The sequence below is a fragment of the Microcaecilia unicolor genome, chromosome 2, assembly GCF_901765095.1.
Source record: "Microcaecilia unicolor chromosome 2, aMicUni1.1, whole genome shotgun sequence".
In the NCBI taxonomy this organism is placed as follows: Eukaryota; Metazoa; Chordata; class Amphibia; order Gymnophiona; family Siphonopidae; genus Microcaecilia; species Microcaecilia unicolor.
In genome coordinates this window covers 481480990-481498157 of record NC_044032.1, presented here as the reverse complement: position 1 = coordinate 481498157, position 17168 = coordinate 481480990, and positions in this window count along the sequence as shown.

Sequence of the window (17168 nt, the reverse complement as noted above, 5' to 3'; positions counted from 1 at the left end):
CTCTTCTTGGCCCTGTGAGACTTCCATCTGCTTTGAAAATGAGTGCAATAGTAAGCAAAGTTGTGTGCACAAATTATGGAATACCTGCATTCATGCAGGTAATTTAGTGCCAATTACCAGCCAAATTGTCAATTAACCAATAATTGATGAGAATTGGAGTTAATTGGTACTAATTTGCAATTACTGGTTTAATTGCATTTGGTATACTGTAACCGTGCGCAAATTCTATAGCACACAAATGCAAGGGGGTGTGGATCTGGGAGGGTCAGGGGTGTGCCTAGTGCTTACACGCTAAGGTTATAGAATACTGTTAGTTACATCTGTAACAGCATTTAAGGTGCAAGCATTTACAGCAGTGGACATGCCCTCTTTTCAAATAGGGTACACGCTTTCTGAACGGTGTAACATTATAAATGATAGCATGATCTATCCAATCTGCCCAATAAGGCAGTAGGAGCCGAGCCACACTGCAAGTTACAGTCTTTTATGATTAAAACACTAGTGTTGCAAACAGGGCAGTTGGCAATTTGCCACCATAACAACCACCTATAGGCAATTAATGTATGATGCAGTCTTGGAACACAATACCACATCAGCATGCCAATAGTCTGAATAGTGGCTTCACTCTTAATGGCTGCAGAATAGTCTCATTCATTATCAGTATGCAGACGATCCTGATCTGTCTTTTACCATTTTTGAAATATAGATTGTAAAAGTCTGCCTGACAGTGGACTTTCCAAATCTTTCTGAAATGTGTGCACTCTTTCTGAGAGGACACTCTTGATGACATTGTTCCCATAATGAAAAAATGCCCCAAAATCCATGAACAAAAAACATTCCCATAAACACATGAAGTGACAAAATGAAAATTTCTGTCTGTACACCCCTAAAAGAAGTATATACGCATTTTCACAGCTGCACAACCTAGCATTGAGTTCTACTTTAAAATTCATAATTTCGATTTCCTTATTGTCCAGCTAGACCAGTCCACACCAGTGGCTTATAAGAATGTAAGTATTGCCATACTGGGACAGACCAAAGGTCCATCAAGCCTAGCATCCTGTTTCCAACAGTGACCAATCCAGGTCACAAGTACCTGGCAAGATCCTAAAAATGTACAAAACATTTTATGCTGCTTATCCCAGAAATAAGCAGTGGATTCTTCCGAAGTCCATTTTAATAATGGCCTATGGAATTTTACTTTAGGAAGCTGTCCAAACCTTTTTAAAACCTCGCTAACCTAACCGTCTTTACCACATTCTCTGCGTGAAGAAAACTTTTCTCCAATTCATTTTAAATTTACTATTTTGTAGCTTCATTGAATGCCCCCTAGTCCTAGTATTTTTGGAAAGGGTAAACAAATGCTTCATGTCTACCCTTTCCATTGCACTCAATATTTTATAGACCTCTATCATATCTCCCCTCAGCCATCTTTTCTGCAAGTTGAAGAGCACAAGCGTTTTAGCCTTTCCTCATAGGGAGGTCATCCGAAAAGTCGTCCCATCCCCTTTATCATTTTTGTCGCCCTTCTCTGCACCTTTTCTAATTCCACTGTATCTTTTTTGAGATGCGATGACCAGAATTGAATGCAATATTCGAAGTGCGGTCGCACCATGGAGTGATAGAAGGGCATTATAATGTCCTCATTTTTGTTTTCCATTCCTTTCCTAATAATACCTAACATTCTATTTGCTTTCTTAGCCGCCACAGCACACTGAGCAGAAGGTTTCAGTGTATCATCAACAACAACACCTAGATCTTTTTCTTGGTCAGTGACTCCTAACATGGAACCTTGCATTATGTAGCTATAATTTGGGTTCCTGTTTCCCACGTACATCACTTTGCAATTGCTCACATTAAACGTCATCTGCAAATTTAGATGCCCAGTCTCGTAAGGTCCTCTTGTAATTTTTCACAATCCTCTTGCAATTTAACAACTTTGAATAACTTTGTGTTGTCAGCAAATTTAATTACCTTACTAGTTACTCCCATCTCTGTCATTTAGAAATATGTTAAAAACCAGTGGTCCCAGCACAGACCCCTGAGGAACCCCACTAACTACCCTTCTCCATTGAGAATACTGACCATTTAACCCTACTCTCAGTTTCATGAGGTACTTTATCAAACGCCTTTTGAAAATTCAGATACACAATATCGGCCAGCTCACCTTTATCCACATGTTTGTTCACCCCTTTAAAGAAATGTAATAGATTGGTGAGGCAAGATTTCCCTTCACTAAATCCATGCTTTTGAATATTCTCTGTTTTTGTTCTTTATAATAGTCTCTACCATTTTGGTCGGCACCGACGTCAGGCTCACCGTACTATAATTTCCCAGATCTCCTCTGGAACCATTTTTTAAAAATGGGCGTTACATTGGCCACCCTCCAATCTTCTGGTACCACGTGCGATTTTAAAGACAAATTACATATTACTAACAATAGTTCCACAAGTTCATTTTTCAATTCTATCAGTACTCTGGGATGAAGTCATCTTAAGATGGCCTAATGCAGTGGTGCAGCCATGGTTGGGCCCAGATGGGACCCACTTTGGGCTTAGGCCTACCTAGTAGCAGTGCATCTTTGCTGTGGCTGGTGAAGATCCCCAAGGCCCCCTATCAGCTGAAGACTTCCTCCTCCAATGGCAGGAACTCCTACCAAGCTCTGCAGTCAGTAGCAAGGTCCCTGAGCTGCCACTGTTAGCATATCCGCAGGCATGAAGACTGAGCATGTGCAGGGTGCTGATGACTGCCAAGCTTGGTAGGAGTTCTGGCCGCCAGGGAAGAGCAGAGAAAATTCATACGCACTCACTTTGTGTGCAGGCTTACCCAAAACTGGCCATCTGGCTACATCACTGGCTTGATGCTCCTGTGCAAGTACACTCAAGAGAAAATACCATAGACAGTGGAATAGGGTAAGCCACTGGGGCCATGGCCCTACCATTATTTTGCCCAACATAGCATCGGCAATTAGCTTAGGGTAGGTGCTAGAGATTGGTTTGTTTGGCCTACATACAGCATCCATATGCGACCTAACACCAGTTTCCTCTTCTCACTGTCCATATTTTATTACCTGACCATTTAGATCTTTTCCTACTACTGCTGTTTATATTGATCCCAAGTATTACCATAATCTGTTATACATTGATGTCCACTACATCCGCTGGTAGGCCATTTTGGACCATATTTTATTCTTAGATCATGTAGGTTACTGCCATTCCTTATCATCTCCTTTAATCATTCCAAATACTACAGAGCTGTGGTCATTCCCTAAAATGACCATTTCGTTTAATCTTCAGAAACAAATGCAACTGTTCAGAATAAAAAAAAAAGATATATTCTGTGCCTCGTAGCTTCAAGAGACCAATAAAATAGAGCTTATAGGATTATAGCTCTCGAACAACTCTGAAGGAAAACCATACATTTAAGTTCTGTGGATTTTGAAATATCTGAAAAGATATGTACCTTATCTTTCAGCTGATAAATAGCGCTTCTCTATGGTGAAAAAATGATTTAAATATCCAATGTTCTGGCTGCAATAAGAAAACTACATAGAAGGTAATTTATACAGATTGCCTAGGCTGGGAGGCAAAGAAGGTGCCTATTTTATAAAGGCATGTGAAGGTCCATTTTTCATGGAATGTTGAGATCGGAATAGGAAATATCCAGGTTGGAATGTTCTCAATTCTGTGGTATTTTACAAAACGGCTCTGTTGAATGTGGAGCCTTTTGTAAAATATGCAGGCATGCACAGCAGAAGCAGCCAACATTACAAACAGATACATGTAGAAAAAATGATTGACACGGAAATGGCAGCTTCCATGTAGAAGTGACACCACTTCCATGCGTAGGCAGCCCATTTTGCAAACCTAGTCATAGAAATTCCATCAATTAAGTAGCAAGGCCACGATTTTAATTTTGTTTTGTTTTGGACATAGAAATAAATAACAAGGCATTAAGGAGACTTAGGGGGCCTTTTACTAAGGTGTGCTAGCATTTTTAGGTCGCGCTAAAAATCTGGCGTTAAAATGCTGAGACACCCATAAAAATATAATGGTCATCTCAGTGTTTAGTGCCAGCTGATTTTTAGTGTGAGCTAAAAACGCTAGCACATCTTAGTAAAAGACCCCATTAATTACTTTTGGTAAAGCCATGGCAAAAATGATTACTTTTTAAAAAAACATTCTGTGCATGCCTCTGAGCCAGTGCAAAACCTGACATTTGTTTCTCATTTATGTGCATTCCCATTGTAAAATGGGAATATATGTGTAGAATTTTGACCCGCTGAACTCATGCCCCCTAGAAAGTTTTGCATGGTGTGGATCTATACCTGTAAAATAGCAGCTTTCTGAAATTGCCATTTTCCCTTGTATGTTATCTACACAAATAAATGCTATGTACATATAAAGATGCTCCTAAAATAACCTCCATAAATGCTTTTTTGTCTTAATTATACCATTTAAAATGTAGCCATGTACATATACACTAGCTTAGTTATAATGCATTATTAGACATCTACAACAGTGGCGTAGGAAGGGTGGGGCGGTCCGCCCCGGGTGCATGCTGCTGGAGGGTGCAGAGAGCAGCCGCGCGCCTGTCGGCTCCGCTGGTTCCCTGCTTCCTCTGCCCCGGAGGGAGCAGGGAGCCAGTGGAACCGACAGGCGCGTGGCTGCTCTCTGCACCCTCCAGCAGCCAAGAATGCACCTGGGGGGGGGGGGGGGGCTTGATGCGCCAGGGAGGGGGGTGTCGTGCTGCACCCTGGGGGATGGACACCGCTGTACCCGGGGGGGGGGGGGGGGGGGTTGTGCAGCGGCGATCTGCCCCGGGTGGCTGCCGACCTAGGATCGCCACTGATCTACAAAAGCATATGTGGATCAATATACAAAGCCTGGGTCTCTACAAACACACAAGCTTTGGGGGAGAGTTTTGTGTTATGCACCTGATGTGGCCCTTTGTGTGGGTGAAACATGGCCATTTCCAGCTTTGCATGTTGACTTGGGCTTTGTATATTGACCCTCATATGCTTTTGTAGACAAAGCATTTATGTTTACTGCTTCATTGGTCCACTATTGTCTATAATTTCCATATTGGTTCTTGTGGATCGACTACTCCTTCTTGCTTTTTGGGACATTTACCCCAGCAAGTGTAAATGTATGCAGCTGAAGTATGGGTAAAGTGCATAGTTTACAACCTTATATTAAAAGGGGTAGTAATAGTGAAAACATGGGAAAACTTTGCACACCAAACCAATTCAGTGGCGATCACAGAGACATGGTTCACAGAGAACCATAACTGGGATATAGTTATACTGGGTTATAACCTGTTCACGAAAAACAGGGTAGGAAGAAAGGGAGGGGAAATAGCATTATATCTTAAAGATAATATTAAAGCCACACAATTGCAGGACCTACAGGGTAAGGAAGTGACACTGTGGGTCAAGCTGGAAAGAGGGAATGGCAAATGTATTTACAGTGGGGTGATATAGAGGGGCATAATCGAACGAAAACGTCTATCTCCATGGGCGTTTATCTCTGAGAACGGGTCCGTGAAGGGGCGGACCGAACCGTATTTTCGCAAAAAATAGACGTCCATGTTTTATTCGACAATTTGTGAGCTGGGCGTTTTTGTTTTTCAGCGATAATGGAAAATGAAAGCGCCCAGCTCAAAAACGAATAAATCCAAGGCATTTGTTTGTGGGAGGGGCCAGGATTCGTAGTGTACTGGTCCCCCTCACATGCCAGGACACCAACCGGGCACCCTAGGGGGCACTTTTACAAAAAAAAAAAAAAAAAAAAGGTAAAAGAGCTCCCAGGTGCATAGCACCCTTCCCTTGTGTGTTGAGCCCCCCAAATCCCCCTCAAAACCCACTGCCCACAAGTCTACACCATTACTATAGCCCTAAGGGGTGAAGGGGGACACCTACATATGGGTACAGTGGGTTTGGGGGGTTGGACGACTAAGCATTAAGCAGCACAATTGTAACAGGTAGGGGGGGGATGGGCCTGGGTCCACCTGCCTGAAGTCCACTGCACCCCCTAACAACTGCTCCAGGGACCTGCATACTGCTGCCAGGGAGGTGGGTATGACATTTGATGGTGAAAATAAAAAGTTGTGAAACATCATTTTTTGTGGTGGGAGGGGGTTAGTGACCACTGGGGGAGTCAGGGGAGGTCATTCCCGATTCCCTCTGGGGGTAATCTGGTCATTTAGGGCACTTTTTGGGGCCTTATTCGTGAAAAAAACAGGGTCCAGGAAAAGTGCCCTAAATTCTAGCTACAAACGCATACTTTTTTTCCATTAACGGCGAAAGGCGCCCATCTCTGTTCGGGTGATAACCATGCCCCAGTCCCGCCTTCACCACGCCTCCGACACGCCCCTGTCAACTTTGTACGCTTCCGCGATGGAGTGCAGTTGAAAACGTCCAAGTTCGGCTTTCGATTATATCGCGTTATTCGTTTTTGTGAGATAAACGTCCATCTCCCGATTTAGGTCGGAACCTGGGCGTTTTTCTCGTTCGATTATAAGCAGGATACTGGCCTCCTTCACAGACAGAAGTGGACAGAGATTTTGGTATGGGATGGTATGGGATTTGCGTTACAAGACGTATGAGGAGAGACTTGCGGACCTGAACACGTATACCCTGGAGGAAAGGAGAAACGGGTGATATGATACAGACGTTCAAATATTTGAAAGGTATTAATCCGCAAATGAACCTTTTCTGTAGATGGGAAGGCAGTAGAACTAGAGGACATGAAATGAGATTGAAGGAGGGCAGACTCAAGAAAAATGTCAGGAAGTATTTTTTCACGGAGAGAGTGGTGGATGCTTGGAGAATTCCTTTATTAAATAAAACGGAAAAAACCAATATTCAAGACATTACATCATGCCGTTGTAAAACCAGCCCCACTACACTTTTATACAAAAAATACAAACCCGATAAAACCCGTCCCCCCCCAAATCCCCCCCACACCATACATTCAAATCAACTTCAAGCGTACATGCTTCCACCAAACCCCAAAATTATGTACCCCCCCCCCCCTCCACCTTTTCCCAGCGTGCCAATTCCTGGACGGCTCGGACAACGTCCCAGGAAACCTGCTCAGCCGACCTGCACTCCTGGTGCATAGACACCCCGCATCGGGCCACCCACAGGCAGTACCTGATAATAACTGATATGAGGAAGGCGGTACCTGGCTCCAGCCGCCCCGTCCCCTGCTGCCTCCCGTACACCCAGTCTGCATAGGTGTAGGACGTGAAGCTGGGGATGGCCAACAAGGCGGCCACTCTTCCACAAACTGCTCTGGAGAATGGACACTCCATAAGGAAGTGGTCCATCGTCTCCAGCTGACCAGCACACTCCCCCCTCGGGCAGTTTCGGTCCTGCATGCTTCGGTGCATATTTGCCCTAACATATAATTTACCGTGAAGGACAGCCAGGCAATGTCCCTGTACTTGTTCGGGAGTCGTCTAGATGAAATAAAGCCCAGGCCCTGCCTCAGCACGGGCCCTGGAGCATCCCTAAGAGTCAGGGGAGATGAGAAATGCTGGGAGCGAACCCGCTCCACCCAGCTCTCCCTCTGCCCCGCCCTTATTTCCTCCCATGTAATGTCCCACAACCGGACCAGCTTTACTAAGGATTTGTAGTAGCCTACCCCCTCTGGGAAACCCTTCCGCAACCTCCCCACCTTCCCCCCTCCCCACCAAGGGCCCCAAAATCCCTCCCACCACTGCACAACACTTTGTGCCCACCCTGGGGCCTCCGGCCCTCCCCCCCGCCCAAGGTTAAACTGGATGAACAGGGAGGAGAATAGCAAGACAGGGTTTACCATCCCCACCCCCCCTTCCTCCCGCGACCGGTAAGTAATATTGCGTTTTACCGGGTTCATCCTGTTGCCCCACAAAACTTGAAAAAACACGCTGTACAATGAAGTGAAACAGCATTCCGGCAAAAGGCAGATGTAACTCAAGAAGAGAAACATGGGGACTATCTGGGTCTTCAACAACCGGACCCTGTCTGCCATGGACATCCGCCACCCCTTCCAACGATCCACCTTTTCCCTTGCCTCCGATATCTTTTGCTCCCAACTCTCCCGCCCGTAATCCCCCCCCCCCAAAATACACTCCCAACACCCGCATTCTTTCAATCCCTGCAGGAAACCCGCCCCCTAGGTTAAATCACCGTTCCTCTGGACCCACCCACAAGCTAGTACACTTACCCAGGTTTACCCGTGACCCCGATGCCTTGGAATATTCTTCAAGGGTCTCCCGCAGCATCCTCCCCTCCCTCTGGTCTGCCACCCAAACGGTGACATCGTCTGCATAAGCGATGACTCTCAATACGTTCCCTTTGCCAACCTCTACCCCTCTGAGCCCTCCCTCCCCCCCTCCTCCTAGCCTCCGCACCAGGGGATCTATGGCAAAAGCATACAGCAGGGGGCTCAATGGGCACCCTGCCGTACCCCTGCCGTGACCCCCACCTCCGCCCCCCTCCATCCATTCACCAGGGGAAAAAATCGCGCCCCAGCATACAACAGTTGCAGTTGTGCGATCCACTCCCCCGGGAAGCCATAGTGATCCAGGACCTTCCACAAGAACTCCCACTGCACTCGGTCGAAAGCCTTGTCCTGGTCCAAGGCCACGACCAACCTACCATCTCCCACCCGGCTATGTTCCAAGCCCTCCCTCACCCAGGCTACTGCCTCCAGCACCCCCCTTCCTGGGACCCCACACCTCTGCGAGACTGCTAGCACTTCACCGGAGACCTTCCTCATGCGAGCATGAAGCATGTGGGCGAAGATCTTCCGGTCGCTGTTCAATAGTGCTATTGGTCGCCAGTTCGCCACGTCTTGAGGATCCTTGCCTTTGCTAAGGAGGACCAATGCTGATCCTCCCATAGACTCCGGCAAGGATCCTCCTGTTCGCGCCTCCTCCCAGAGTTCCAGCAAGAGCGGCGCCAGCTGGTCCCTGAACCGTTGGTAAAACTCCGCCGGAAGTCCATCCGGCCCCGGCGCTGTTCTGCGCCGCAAGGCCCCAATGGCCTCCTCCACCTCACCCAGCGTCCACGGCTGCGTTAAGACCTGAAGATGGGGCCCCCAGTTACCCACCCCCGGGGTCCCCTCAATATATCTTCCCATGGCCTCTGTCCCCAACTGTAGGTCCGAGAAAACCCGCCCAAAATGCGTTCCCACCACCCGCAAAATACCTTCCCTGGACTCTTGGAGCACCCCCCCCCCCCCATCCCTAAACCCCACCACCACCCTCCTCTCCCTTCCTTCCTTGCAGCAGTCATACGGGTCCGGACCAAGCAGCTTCCCGAAGTCCCGCTCGTAGACGAGGGAAGAGTAGCGGTTGTACTCTACTCTTTCAACCTCCTGCTGTAGTACCTCAATATCCTCCCTCCTCCCCCCCCCCCCCGGGAAATTAGATTATCCCGTCGCTTCCTCAGGGCGATCCCCAACCGGGTGGCCTCCCTTCCCTCCCGCCTTGCCTGACGGAAAAAAAACCCTCTGGTGCGGTGTTTCAGTACTTCCCACCAGTCCCTGAGGGAAGGGAAGACACCCTGAATGGACACCTGGTCTGCTAGGAATTCCAGGTACTCCTGGTGCATCACCCCCTCCTTCAACCATTTGAGATTCAATCTCCACAACCCTTTCCCTAGCTTGCACGCCCCCCCTCCCCCCAACTCTATCATCACCATCCTGTGGTCAGAGAAATCTACTTCCACCACCCTAGGTGCCTGCCTACATGCCCCTTCCCGAACTATAAACCGGTCAATTCTGCTCCTACAGGTGCCCCGTGAAAAGGTGAAACCCTGATTCCCACCACCAAGTGCAATATGTACATCCACCAGCCCTGCTCCTTTCATAATCCCCGCTAGTCGAACCCCATCATAACGTACTTGTGTTGCCCGCCCCCCACTATCCTCTTTCCGTAAGATAGTGTTGAAGTCTCCTCCCCACACCAACTGCCTTGAAGTGTATAGGTAAGGCTTAATTTTGTTGAACAATGCAGACCTTCCCTGTTTGCTTTGCGGTCCATACACATTAATCACCCGCAAGGCCACCCCCCGCAATATTACGTCCAACACCAAACACCTACCAATACCCAGCTCCACCACCCTCTGAATCTCTACTTTATTGGTTTTAAAGAGGATGCCTATCCCCCCATACCTCTCCCCGGCCAGACCCCAGATAGAGGGTCCCCATCTCCAGGCCCTCTTTGCCCGCCGGATGTCCTCCAGCGTCTGCAACCGGGTCTCCTGGAGGAGGAAACAATCCGCCTCCACAGCAGAGAGGCCATCAAATGCCAAGCTTCTTGCCCTCTGGGAGGCGACACTAGCCACATTAAGTGTGGCGAACACCAATAGCAGTCCCGCCATCAGTCCTCGCTACCACACCCCCCGCCTTCCTGGCTGCCTTCCCTTCTCTCCACACCATCATCCATGGTCCCTTCCCCTCCACCCTCTTCTTCCTCCTCCGCCCAATCCCGGACCCCTAGCTTAAACATCCCTTCCCCCACCCTTGCTTTCTTCCTCCCTATCTTCTTTTTGTCTTCACCCACCTCCCTCCCTCCCTGGGGATCATCAACCGACCTGCCCCCCTCCTCTCCCCCCTCTTCCACCCCTACTACCTCCTCTTCTTCCACCCTTCCCATCAATCCCGCCTCCGACCCTTCCTCCCTCCCCTCACGGGCCTGCATTACTACATCCTTTCTTACCTTCCTTTCCTCTCCCGCCCTCCCTGCATCAGCCATCACCTCCCCCGATCCACCCACCTCCCCCCCTACCCTTCCCCCTTCTTTGTCCCTCAAAACCCTCCCCCCCGTTTCTCTTTCCTCTTACCTGCTGTTCCCCTCACTCCTTCTCCCCTACCTCCCAACCCGTCCTGCCGGCTACCCCCATCCTCTACCTCCTCACCAGCCAGTTCCTCAACCCCTCCCTCCTCTTCCAAACCCCTGAATCTATTCCCTACTTCTATCCCCATTCCCACCCCCCTTCCCCCCTTTCCTCTCCGCTGTTTCTTGGACACCCGCGTCCAGCCCTCATCCTCCCCTTCCTGCCGCTTCCGACCCTCCCCCATGCCCCCCCTCTACCTGTCCTTCCCTGGACCCTTTCCCCCCCGCCCCGGGAACCTGATCATGGTCTGCTTCCCCTCCCCCCTCCCCCTGACCTGAACCATCCCTATCTATCTCCTCCTCACCCCCATTATGGGAGGCCCAAGGGCAGGCTCGAAATGCATGCCCCAGACCCCCACACAAGTTGCACCGAATAGACATACAGGACTCCGTGGGATGCTCCTTAGACCCGCACTTTCCACACTGCACAACCAGGCATGACATACTAAAATGTCTAAACGACCCGCACTTGTGACACTGCCGTGGCTGCCCCTTATAAAAGCAGAGAATCCGATCCCTGCCGATGAACGCCGAGGAGGGAATGTGCTGGGTGACATGCCCTGCCTGCCTCAGCCTAACCTGCGCACCCCAACCTCCAGCCCACACCCTACTGGGGTCGGGGAGTTTGGACAAGGGGGTACGCAATTCTGCGTACCGTTGTAGCCAGAAGGCCAGGTCCGCCCCTGATAGAGACTCATTTCGAACCAGAAGGGTTACCTGCACCAGGTCGGGTCTGCTGATCGGTACGGCCCGGTAGTTCTTCCAGTCCCCTCTCCCCCGTACCCCTTCGTATCTCTCCCAGAAGACCTCCATGCCTCTCTGGGTTAGAAAGCTGATATCGTATTCTGGTATATTCACCGGATGAATACAGGCATAGAGGTCCTCTGGGAGGAATCCTAGACCAAGGACCAATCTCAGGACCACATCCCTGCTTGGCATCCCCCCCTCCCCCACCCATCTCAATTGTACCACATTCCTCCTTTTGGGAACCTGGCCTCCCCCCCACCCCCCTCCCCATCCTTCCCCGCTGCCCCCTACCCCCCTAGTTCCCCTGCGCCCGCCTCCTCCACCCACCACCGCCGCAAAGGACGGACCGCCCCCCCACCGTCCCCCCCCCTTCTCCAGCGCGGGGACCCCCCCACTCCTGATGCACCATATCCTCTTTCTCTTGCCTTCCCCGTTTCTCAGCCTCCCTCCCTATCCCTCCCCCCAACATGCCTTGTACCCCTTCAACCAGCAAACCTTGGTCCCCTGCACCCCTCACCCCCTGAGCACTCGTATCCCCTGCAGTCACAGTGTCCATCAGTTCAATGCCTCCTGCAACAGAAACCCTGCCTGTCTCCCCATCGATTTGGTCCGTAGGAACTTTGAGAGCAGGTTCCCCTATATAACCGGTCCCCTCCCAGTGCCCCTGCCCCCCTCCCCCTCCCGTCGAATCAACCCCTCCCCCCAGAACCAACCACCCCGCTGCCTGGCCAGAATCAGAATCCCTAGTACCACCAGTTAAGTTTACTTCTGGTGCGCATGGCAAGGCAAGCACCCCTCCCTCCTGCCCAAAACCTGCTCTCTGGACCGGGTTCCTTTTTCCCCCAACGTTCTGCTCCGTCGGATCCTCCAGCCCCGCTGTTTCACCAAGCAGACGAGGCTTCCCACACTCCAGAAGTGCCTGCCCTCTCACACATGGGGAATCTTCTGGCGCTGCAGCTATTTCTCCTGCCAGCCTTTGTAGCTGTTCTGCAGTCTTTCCTGCTCCCACAGCCCGATTGGCTGAAGCCTCTTGCTCTGCTGCCAGGCTGGTTTGTTGCAAACACTCCTGATCCTCCTGTGCCTTCTTCATCGAGAACCCCTCCTTTTCACCTGCTATTTGTCCAGCTGCAGCACTCTCTGTCACCAGGTTTTCCTCTGCTAAAACCTCACCATTCTCAGTCTTTGGCAGTGCTGCAGCCTGCCTGGCCGTGACCTCCAGCACCTCAGTGCTGCGTGGGCGGGGCCTCCCCAGCTGCAATGGAGTCAGTGTTTGTTTGCTGCTCTCAACTCCTGCTGCAGGCAATGGGCACAAAACCTGTGGCTGCAACTGCCTCTGCTGACCTCTTGCTTCTTGCTCAAGTAAGTTTTTCATTTCTGCTTCCACCATCACTGGTGTAGAAAAGAGTCTCTCTCCTGAACTTCCAGCCCCTGTTTCTACAAGATGAAAAGTCTGGGTTTTAAAACTTTTTTCCTGTTCAGTTTTTCCAACCTCAGGTTCCCTTAACGAGGATGCCTCTCCAGCCCTGCTTGCTCCAGAAGCTGCCAGAAGGGACCCAGACTGACTAGCAAGGTACTGCATATACTGTAATGTCTTTTGGGTACTGGGCCCAGGAAGCTCCTCTGGCCCCTGGGTGTCCTGGGGTCCAAGGTCTGAGCTCCTACTCTCCTTCTCTGTTTGCTGTTGTGACTGTTTGAAGGTTGTCAGGGCCTTTCCCCCCAAGGCCATTCTTTCTCGGTTAATGTAAACTTCTCTCAGAGGGTTCCCAGGGCCCTTTTTCAATGCCCCCAGCAAATGTTCTTTCTTTTGAAGAAGCTTGAGCAAACGGGTTACCTCCTTTGTATAAGTCTTGCGGTGCTCCACTGGGGCTAGTCTGCACAGGGCTTTTGCCATTTTAACCCGTTTCCCCAACTCCACCACCTCTTTTTCTGTGCTTTTTATCTTTCTCACCATTTGAATCAGGCCACTGTTCGGGTCCTCTGGATCCTGACTATAGTCTGTGAAATCTTCCTCCTCCGAGGAGTCACTGTCCTCCTCCTCTGAAACGGTAGGGCCTCCCGGCAGATCTCCATTACCTCTGCTCTCTCCTCCCTCTCCTTCTCCAATCTGCTGTTCTCTGGGGCCTCCCCCAGCTCTCTCCCCCCCTCACCTGCTAGATGGCGTGCCACTGTGAGGGGGGTACCGGTCTGGGTTCCTCCCGTGGAAGCCTGCACTCTTCGATCCACAGGGCTCCTTTCCCTCCTCTCTGGAGCCCTGCCAGAGAGGGAACTACTTCTCCTGGCCTTCTGGTCCCTGGCCCCAGGAGACCCCCTGGCCTGGGGCTTTCCTGAGGACCGCTCCCCAGGGACCTTCCTCATTTCTGGGGAAGGAGCTAGGCCTCACTCCCTTCCCCCTGGAAGCCTGCAGAGCCTCTGGCAGCACTTCCTCCTCCTTCCAAGTCTCAACAGCAACTAACTTGGAATGCCCTCCCGCGGGAGGTGGTGGAGATGAAAACAGTAGCGGAATTCAAGCATTCGTGGGATGAACATAAAGGAATCCTGTTCAGAAGGAATGGCTCCTCAGAAGCTTAGCGGAGATTGGGAGGCGGGGCTGGTGTTTGGGAGGCGGGGCTAGTGCTGGGCAAGACTTCTACGGTCTGTGCCCTGAAAATGGCAGATACAAATCAAGGTAAGGTATACTCAAGAAGTAGCACATATGAGTTTATCTTGTTGGGCAGACTAGATGGACCGCGCAGGTCTTTTTCTGCCGTCATCTACTATGTTACAATATTACATTCAAAATATAACTGTGAAAGGGGAAGTACTATTAATAGGTGATTTTAATATGCCAGATGTTGATTGGGGTATCCCTATTAAAGGGTCTTTTAGAAGCAGGTAGATCCAGGGTTCTCTACAGAGGGAACTATTCCAGCAGTTGGTAATGGAACCCAAGCAGAACGGTTACTAATGGGGAGAATGTTTCTGCTATAGTAGGTGATCATCTGGCATCCAGCAATCACTAGATGATGTGGTTTAATATTCAGATAGGTGTGAAGACGGTTCATTCAAAAGTGAAGGTTCTAGACTTTAAAAAAAACTAACTTTATTCAGATGGGGGATTACCTCAAGGAATTGTCTGGATGGGAATATCTGGAAGAAGTTGGAAAGCATTGGTCAAAACTGAAAGGAGCTATTGTAACAAACGTTTTTCAAAGGAAAGTAAATAAAAGTAAGAGGAAAAAGGAGGCCGCTTTGGTTCTCAAAAGTAGTAGCTGAAAAGGTAAGGAAAAAGAGGTTTGCCTTTATAAACTACAAGAGATCAGAGAAAAAGGAAGACAGGAGACAATATCTGGAAAAGCTAAGAGAAGCTGTTAGAGTAGTCAGGAAAGCAAAGACGCAAACAGAAGAAAAAATATCCAATATGGTAAAATGGAGGGACAAGACATTTTTAAGATATGTTAATGATAATGATAGGAAGAAGAGCAAAAGTGGTACTGTGAGAAAGGTGAAGGAGAGGAATATGTAAAAGCTGATAAGGCAGAATTGCCTAACAAATATTTCTCTTCTGTGTTCACAGCAGAAGGGCCAGAAGCAGGACCAGAGAAGACGAACACAAATAGTAATGGAGGGCTGGTAGTCTCTGAACGATTTTCAGAGGACTCTGTTTGTGAGGAGCTGGCTGGCATACATCTGATGATACTGAAGGAAATTAAGGATGTTCTGGTGGCTCTTCTGGCTGACATTTTCAATACAGTCGGGAGTGGTCCTGATGGACTAGAGAACAGCAGATATGGTTTCTCTCCACAAAAAGGGAATTAAAGAAGTTGGAAACTACAGGCCAGTAAGTCTGACTTCTGTAGTAAGTAAATTAATGGAAACACTTTTAAAACAGAGAATAGTAAAGTTTTTGGAATCCATTGGATTACAGGACCCGAGGCAACATGGTTTCACTTAGAGGCAGGTCATGTCAGACAAATCTGATTAATTTCTTTACTGGGTGACTAGAGAATTGGATTGAGGGAGAGTGCTAGATATGGTGTATTTAGATTTTAGCAAAGCCTTTGACACAGTTCTGTATAGATGACAAATAAACTGAGTACCCTCTGTGTGGGCCCTAAAGTGAGTGACTGGGTTAGGAACTGCTTGAGGGGAAGCTGACGGGGGTAGTTGTAAATGGAGCTCACCTAGATAGGATTTTAGTGCTGGAGAGGAGTCGGCTCTTGGTACTTATGGATACCAGTGACATAAGAAAATGTGAGAGGGATGTTCTGGAAGCCAAATTTAGGCTTTTAGGTAGAAAGATGAAGTCCAGATCTTCTAGAGTAGCATTTTTAGAAATTCTCCCTGTTCCATGCACAGGACCCAAGAGGCAGGCAGAGCTCCAAAGTCTCAATGTGTGGTTGAGATGATGGTGCAGGGATGAGGGATTGAGATTTGTTAGGAACTGGGCAACATTCTAGGAAAGGGAGAGCCTGTACCAAAAGGATCGACTCCACCTTAACTGGGATGGACCCAGGCTGCTAGTACTAACTTTTAAAAAGGAGATAAAGCAGCTTAAATGGTGGGGAGGGGGGGGGGGGGGGAGCTGACAGTCACCCAGGAGTGCATGGTTCAGTGTAGGGTATCCTTGAGGGATACTATCGAAATAAGATCTTTAGGAAATCCCAATAGAGAGGTTTTAATAATGAGGAAAGAAAGCCAGGAGTGTCTAATTGGAGAACAGAGTAAAGGATGCAAATTATCCCCGTCAACTTCAAAGCAGCTTGTAGATGCAAGGAAGAAACACAATTTGAAATGCCTGTGTACAAATGATAGAAGCCTACAAAATAAGATGGGAGAGTTAGAGTATATAACACTAAATGATGAGTTACATATAATAGGTATTTCAGAGACTTGGGAGAAAGAGGAAAATCAATGGGACACTGTTTTAACAGGTACAAATTATATCGCAGCAATAGAGGGGATCAAAGTGGAGGGGGTTGTGCTATATGTTAAATAAGGAATTGAGTCAAGCAAAAACATTCTGCATGAAACAGAAGCGAGGAATCATTATGGATAGAAGTTCCATGTGTGAAGGGAAGGAGTATTCTTGTAGGACTGTACTACCATTCATCAGGACAGAACAAACAGACAGATGAAGAAATGCTTACAGAAATGAGGAAAGCTGGCAAATTGGACAACAGTATAATAATGGGTGATTTCAATTACCCAATATTGACTGGATAAATGTTACATCAGGGAGTACCAGGGAGACAAAATTCCTAGTTGTAAGACATTACTGCTTCATGGAGCAAATGGTCCAGGAACTGACAAGAGGGGGGAGCTATTTTAGGTTTAGTCCTTGGTGGAATGCAGGGCATAGTATGAGAGGTAACAGTATTGAATCCGCTGAGAAACAGTGATCATTTGAGCTATTATCTGGAACGAAGCCACAAAGGAAATCCACTGTAGCAGCATTTAATTTTCAAAAGGGTGACTATGATAAAATGAGGAAAATGGTTAAAAAGAAGCTAAAACGATTGGCTGCACAGGTTCGGACATTAAATCAGGCATGG